The sequence below is a fragment of the Haematobia irritans genome, chromosome 4 (genome assembly GCF_050003625.1).
Source record: "Haematobia irritans isolate KBUSLIRL chromosome 4, ASM5000362v1, whole genome shotgun sequence".
NCBI classification, from domain to species: Eukaryota; Metazoa; Arthropoda; class Insecta; order Diptera; family Muscidae; genus Haematobia; species Haematobia irritans.
The window spans coordinates 161,011,668-161,019,092 of NC_134400.1; positions in this window are offsets into that span (position 1 = coordinate 161,011,668).

The window sequence follows — 7,425 nt, forward strand, 5'->3', positions numbered from 1 at the left end:
TGTGGATTTTTTTGATGTTTTCGTCGGTAACCACCTCTTTCGGGCGTCCACTGCGCCCTCCGTGCTCATTTCACCACGCTTGAATTTTGCATACCAATCAATTATTGTTGATTTACCTGGGGCAGAGTCAGGAAACTCATTATCAAGCCAAGTTTTTGCTTCCACCGTATTTTTTCCCTTCAGAAAACAGTATTTTATGAAAACATGAAATTCCTTTTTTTTCCATATTTTTCACAATAACAAAAGTTGCTTCACAAAAGACGCTCTATCTCACAAACTAATTGACTTACAGACGTCAAATTTTGACACGAATCATTTGAAGGTTGGTACTATATAAAAATAATATGCATTTAATACTAGCGATACCATCTATATAGTTCATAATTCTATATAGCCCCGATATAAGCGACCCCCATTTTTCAATTCTGGCTCTCTACGTACCGTGCAAAAGTCCATGTCGATTCGTAATTATTTGTAGACTTACCTATACATAACTTTTTTGTCTAATATATACCACGTATGGAATAACTCACAAGTTAGAAAACGATGTTAAGAAGTTTTAAGATACCACAACCCAAGTAATTCGATTGTGGATGACAGTCTTTAGTAGAAGTTTCTACGCAATCCATGGTGGAGGGTACATACGATTCGGCCTGACCGAACTTACGGCCGTAAGTAACCATTCCACCGTGGTGCAATGGTTAGGATGCCCGCCTTGCATACACAAGGTCGTGGGTTTGATTCCTGCTTCGACCGAACACCAAAAAGTTTTTCAGCGGTGAATTATCCCACCTCAGTAATGCTGGTGACATATCTGAGGGTTTCAAAACTTCTCTAAGTGGTTTCACTGCAATGTGAAACACCGTTCGGACTCGGCTATAAAAAGGAGGTCCCTTGTCATTGAGCTTAACATGGAATCGGGCAGCACTCAGTGATAAGAGAGAAGTTCACCAATGTGGTATCACAATGGACTGAATAGTCTAAGTGAGCCTGATACATCGGGCTGCCACCTAACCTAGCCTAACCTAATCTACGGCCGTATATACTTGTTAGTGCCTCCATATAGACCGATTTCACTTCTTGTGGATATAGAAGGGGCACTGATCATGAAAATTGCTTGAAGCTGAAAGAAAATTTCTAGATTTTACTTCTTCTAACCATTTGAATAATGGCCAGACCCGTAAAGAAAACCCAGCTGATCCCAGTATCCCGAGTGTCGATAAGGAGATCGATCGGCTTGTGGCCACCCACAAGCGATAGAAGTGGTGCAAGGAATTGGAGGAATTCGATCTTGGATCCAAATGGTTGCGGTCGATGGTTCGAAACCTCTCGAACTCCAAACGGAAAGACAACATATCCACTTCGATTGCGGGGCAAACTCCGAAGGACGATACCCGTATGGCGAATACCTTATGCCGACGCAATGTCGAGCACTCAGACTGCAGACCGTGCAAACTGAAAACACAGGGTAGACTTCCGAGCATTCAGACCAGAAAAGCAATCTATGGTCATCAGCCAGAAGTGTGTACTCCAGGCGATAAAATCCATCAAAGTTCCATAGTTCCATCAAGAATTCTACCAATGCACTAAAGGGTGATACGGTCAAAATTTGGTCAATATAAACTTGACGTATTTCTTTCAATTTTGCATTTAAAAAACCTGAACACCCCTCATTTTGAAGGTGTGTGTGTGCAGAATGTTGCTCCTATTTTGATTTTGAAATTCACTCTTCAGTTGTCAAAATGCCGTCCAAGCAAGAAGAGCAGCGTATCAAAATTTTGCTCGCGCATCGCGAAAATCCGAGCTACTCGCACGCAAAGCTGGCAAAATCGCTAAAAGTTGCCAAATCAACCGTTACAAATGTAATTAAAGTGTTTGGGGAACGTTTGTCGACAGCCAGGAAGTCTGGATCGGGGGAAAATCGAAAACCGGAAGCCGCTGAGACGACAAAGAGAGTTGCCGGTAGTTTTAAGCGAAACCCTAACCTCTCTCTCCGAGATGCCGCAAATAAGCTGGGTGTATCGTCTACAACCGTGCATCGAGCCAAAAAACGAGCCGGACTATCGACTTACAAGAAGGTAGTGACTCCAAATCGCGATGATAAACAAAATACGACGACCAAAGCGCGATTCCGGAGGCTGTACACGACGATGCTGACGAAGTTTGACTGCGTGGTAATGGACGACGAAACCCACGTCAAAGCCGACTACAAGCAGCTTCCGGGACAGGAGTTTTATACGGCAAAAGGAAGAGGAAAGGTAGCAGATATTTTCAAGTACATAAAACTGTCAAAGTTCGCAAAGAAATATCTGGTTTGGCAAGCCATCTGTACCTGTGGCTTGAAAAGCTGCATTTTCATAGCTTCCGGGACTGTCAACCAAGAAATTTACGTGAAAGAGTGTTTGAATAAACGTCTGCTGCCTTTGCTGAAGAAACACGGTTGTTCCGTACTGTTTTGGCCGGATTTGGCATATTGCCATTACGGTAAAAAGGCCATGGAGTGGTACGCCGCCAACAACGTGCAGGTGGTTCCCAAGGACAAGAACCCTCCCAACACGCCAGAGCTCCGCCCAATTGAGAAATACTGAGCCATTGTCAAGCGGAACCTAAAGAAGACCAATAAAACTGCTAAGGACGAGCAGCAGTTCAAGGCAAACTGGCTTTCTGCGGCGAAGAAGGTGGACAAGGTGGCTGTACAAAATCTGATGGCCCGGCAATTCGGATTTGGAAAAGCGAAAGCCTAACTGAATATTTTTCCCGAATTTTATACTAATTGAACTTGAAAAAGAAATTTAATTTGATTTTTTAAATAAACTATTTCACCGATTTACACGCGTTTTCCCTTGACCAAATTTTGACCGTATCACCCTTTATGGAGCAAATGTCCGGATTCTGCGGCAAAAAGTTCGATCGTTTAAATTGGAAAAACTGATAACGTTATTCTGTTTTAGACATCCCAGTAGATCGAAATACAAAATTTTAGAAACATATGGCAACTCATTGCTTCTAAAAAAAGTTGGCTGTTTTTTGATTGTTTAATTTTTGAATCGCTAGTCAAAAAAAAAAAAAAACACACACACACATTGTAGAAAAAGTGGAAGAAATAGCACATGCGTTTCATTGGCTGTTTGCGGGAAATGTTTCACTAAATATAAATAAATGTTATGATAAGGACTTGATCATGCAAAGAAAGACTCGAGGATTCACACAATAAGGAATCTTTTCAATAGAGTCATCTTTGTGTGCAATTTAAAGCAAATTTAGGTTAAACTCTGGCCTCTGGAACCAAAAAAGTGCATATAAGATAAACGATATATATGAAAGCTCTATTTAAATCTGAACCGACATCCACCAAATTTGGCACACTGTTAGAAAAATATGTTTTTCATATGTTCCGATATAGACAAACTGTGTTTCGGGCACAATTTTAAAACACAATATATTTAAGTGCAAACATGTAATGTTCCTAAACTAACACTAAATGTTTGGGACATCTATGTTAATATGTTAGATTATATTATGTTTGGGGCATGAATATTTCATAAAAATCATATGTGTGAATGCAAACATATATAAATTTACAAATTTCGACTAAACATACATATGTTGTGATATTTTATTCAAAGCGACAGAGAGAGTATAGAGAAAGAAATAGAGATGGAAACCGGGATATCAACATAACACAGCGAAAGAATAACAAGAGAACAATTTCTGTGAAACCGCTTGTATGTCGTTTCGGAAAACTGTTTTATGATAAGGCCAAAAATTTGATATGGTTAAGTCTAAATATTATTTAATTTGAATAAAGAGAATAGACATTCGGAACCAAGAGAATAGACATTTGAAAAACAAACAGCATATGTTTTCGCCTTGAGAGCAGCATTTTATGTATGTGTGGACATGTGTTTTGTTTATCATTTTGGCATTATGGGCACAATTTTTTTTCTTGGTTCGTTAAAAGAAATCAGGGGTTTTCATAAAAATAACGAAAGGGCACTATACTCTTTTTAGAGTTGGGACAGTAAAATGAAATAAGGAGGAAATAGTGAAAAATTATACAGTAAAATGTATAACAACAAAGTTTAGTTCCTCTTTATATAAAAGCGGGCATTAAGTTCGAGTTTTGCAGCTAAAACAATTTAAAAAGTTTATTTTCTTTAAAATGAATTATTCAAGAAAAATAAAAGGCATTTTAGAGCGATGATGTTAAATGCTAGTAAAAAACTGTTCACGCCTAAATAAATTTATGTTTATATTATAAAATTATTTATGTATGTTTATACTCGACTCCACGTTCTTCTTTTGTTAGAGTTTTTGAATTCCTTCCAAATTTTAAAGTTTTGTACCAAAAACAGTTTTTTGTTACAAAATTGTTATTTTTGCAATAAAAAAAAATAATATTTTATCCAAAAAGTAGTCAATTTCGTTTATATCAAGCACTGTTACTGACTATAAATCTTTAATAACCCACATTTCGAAGTTTCATTATAAAAATTTAATATAGTATAAATATAAATGTGTAAATTACAAAAAAAAAGTGTTCGGTCGTAGCAGGGATTGAACCCACGACCCTTTGCATGCAAGGCAAACATGCTAACCACTGCTCCACGTGGCAAACAAATGTATGTTTCTGTTAAATAATGTTATGTTTGCATGGGCTCGTGGGCGCTGCAAACTATGCTATATAAATGTAACTTATAACGATAATTTTCTACTGGTGACTATAACAGCTACGTAGCCCAGTGGATAGTGTGTTGGCTTACAAACAGTATGGTCCTCGGTTCGATTCTTCGTGCAGGCGAAAGGTAAAATTTAAAAAATTTATAAAAGTGAATAATTTCTTCAAAGGTGCCAAAAACTAAAATATTTCGTGGAAGTGAAAATTACGAGTATGTTAGGCAATTGGATGGTTCTACGGTTCCTCCAGATAAATCTTCACCATTGTAAGGCCGCTTGTGCTGCCTTAAAAGTTCTCCTGATGAAAGGAGACATAGATATAGTTCTTATTCAAGAACCATACATATATAAAAACAAGATTTGTGAATTAAGCACTCCGGGTTTCAAACTTTTGCATAATACCGGTAACGATATAAATCGAGCATGTATAATTGCTAAAAACGAACTAAACTTGTTTCTGCTTCCTTCATTGAGCAATGCAGACACTGTCGTAGCCAGTCTAGAGATATCCACATGCAAATATTGGGTATCTTCGGTCTACATGGGACATGATAGGGATATGCCACCCTGTGCCGTTAAGACCTTAGTTGAGGAGTCACTAAAAACAAAGACAAAACTCATTATGGAAGTAGTGATACTAATGCAAGGGGAGAGTCGCTAATAGAGTTTATTTTGCGTACTAACCTGGTAGTTTGCAATAAGGGAGATGCACCAACCTTCGTCACCAGGAACAGACAAGAGGTTTTGGACGTAACGTTGACCTCTCCGGAACTGAATGATAAGATATCTGAGTGGCAAGTTTTGAGGGAACATAGCTTCTCAGATCATCGCTACATCAGTTTCAGATTGGCTGTTCGTACTTCAAAGACCATATTTCTGCCAAATGTTAGGAAAGCTGATTGGAATAGGTATAGGGAATCGTTCAATTTGATGATACCGGAAGTGCCGGAGACAAATATGAGCACTGTGCAAGATATCGAACACGCAGTGGAGCGGATTACTAAGGCCTTCAACATTTCACTGAAAGCTGCATGCCCTAGAGGAAAGCCAAGGGGAAAAAATCGGCCGCCATGGTGGACTACGGAGTTAAGTAATATGAGGAAATCCTGCAGGAAGCTCTTTAACAAAGCAAAGTCCACAAGAGCTCCGGAGGATTGGGACACTTACAAGATGAATCTGAGAGAATATAAACGAGAACTGAGAACAAAACTCTTGGGATGATTACTGTAGCAGTATTGAGAATACGTCAGAGGCTTCCAGACTACGGAAGGTACTAGCATCCACTAACACCGCTCCAGGTTTCATTAAAACATCGGAGGGAAATTGGACAACGTCCAGTGAGGAGACGTTGGAGGTACTTTTGGACACACACTTCCCTGGAAATCAGACGGTTGAACCATGTTCCGGCGGTGTAACAGAGGCTCAGCGATCATTTCCTATCGAGGTAATTGTGTCGGAATCTAGAATAAAATGGGCTTTAAATAGCTTTGGACCATTCAAATCCCCCGGACCTGATGGAATTACTCCGGCGGAGTTACAGGCAGTGGCTGAAAGAATTATCCCCTGGTTGACGGTGATATATAAAAAATGTGTAAACTTAGCATATATTCCAGAAAAGTGGAGGGAAACAAAAGTCGTCTTCATACCTAAAGCAGGAAAAACCTCTCACTCGAGTGCGAAGGATTTCCGACCAATCAGCTTATCCTCATTCCTACTTAAGACCCTGGAGAGGATGATAGACATGTATCTTAGAACTAGCGTGGATTCAGGTTTGCTCTCGAAACGACAGCATGCATACTCGAAGGGCAGGTCTACTGAGACCGCATTGCATGAACTGGTCAGCTTTATTGAAAGCTCACTATCTGTCAAAGAATACACAATCGTGGCGTTTCTAGACATCGAAGGGGCGTTCAATAATGTCCATCCGAGCTCGATATTAAATGGACTGACAACTCTGAATGTTGATCCATGTATACTTAGGCTGTTAGACGAACTTCTAATGAAGAGACGTATTTCAGCCACACTAGGGCAAGCAAACATACAAAGGTATGTGAACAGAGGCACTCCCCAAGGAGGAATTCTATCACCTCTTCTTTGGAATGTTGCTATAAACAACCTTCTGGTTTCTCTAGAAAAAGAAAGGATAAAAGTGGTGGCATACGCAGATGATGTGGCGCTAGCAGTCAGGGGAAAATTCCCATCCACAATCAGAGATATTATACAGAGAGCTCTCCGGATGACTGAGAAATGGGCGAAAGATAATGGTCTTGGTGTAAATCCAGCAAAGACAGAAATAGTCATGTACTGCAAAGATCGCAAAACTCCCACGGTTAGGCCCATTTCCTTAGGGGGTACTGAAATTCCTTTTGGTGAGTGTGCAAAATACCTTGGCGTTATTTTGGACAGGAAGCTGAATTTTAGGCTTAATATTGAAGAGAGGGCGAGAAAAGCCACGGTAGCTTTGTACTCGTGCAAAAAGGCAATAGGGAAAAAGTGGGGACTAAGACCAAAAATTGTGCATTGGCTATACACGGCAGTGGTTAGACCTATAATGCTATATGGTGGCCGGCACTTCAGAAACCGACTTGTTTAGATAAAGTTCAGCGTATGGCGAGCTTATGTATCTCAGGCGCATTTAGTAAGACAGGAACAGACTCCCTTAATGTCATGCTACATCTATTGCCTTTAGACATTTTGGCCAAACAGTCAGCTGCAACAACGGCTGTGCGGTTGCGCGAGCTATCGCTG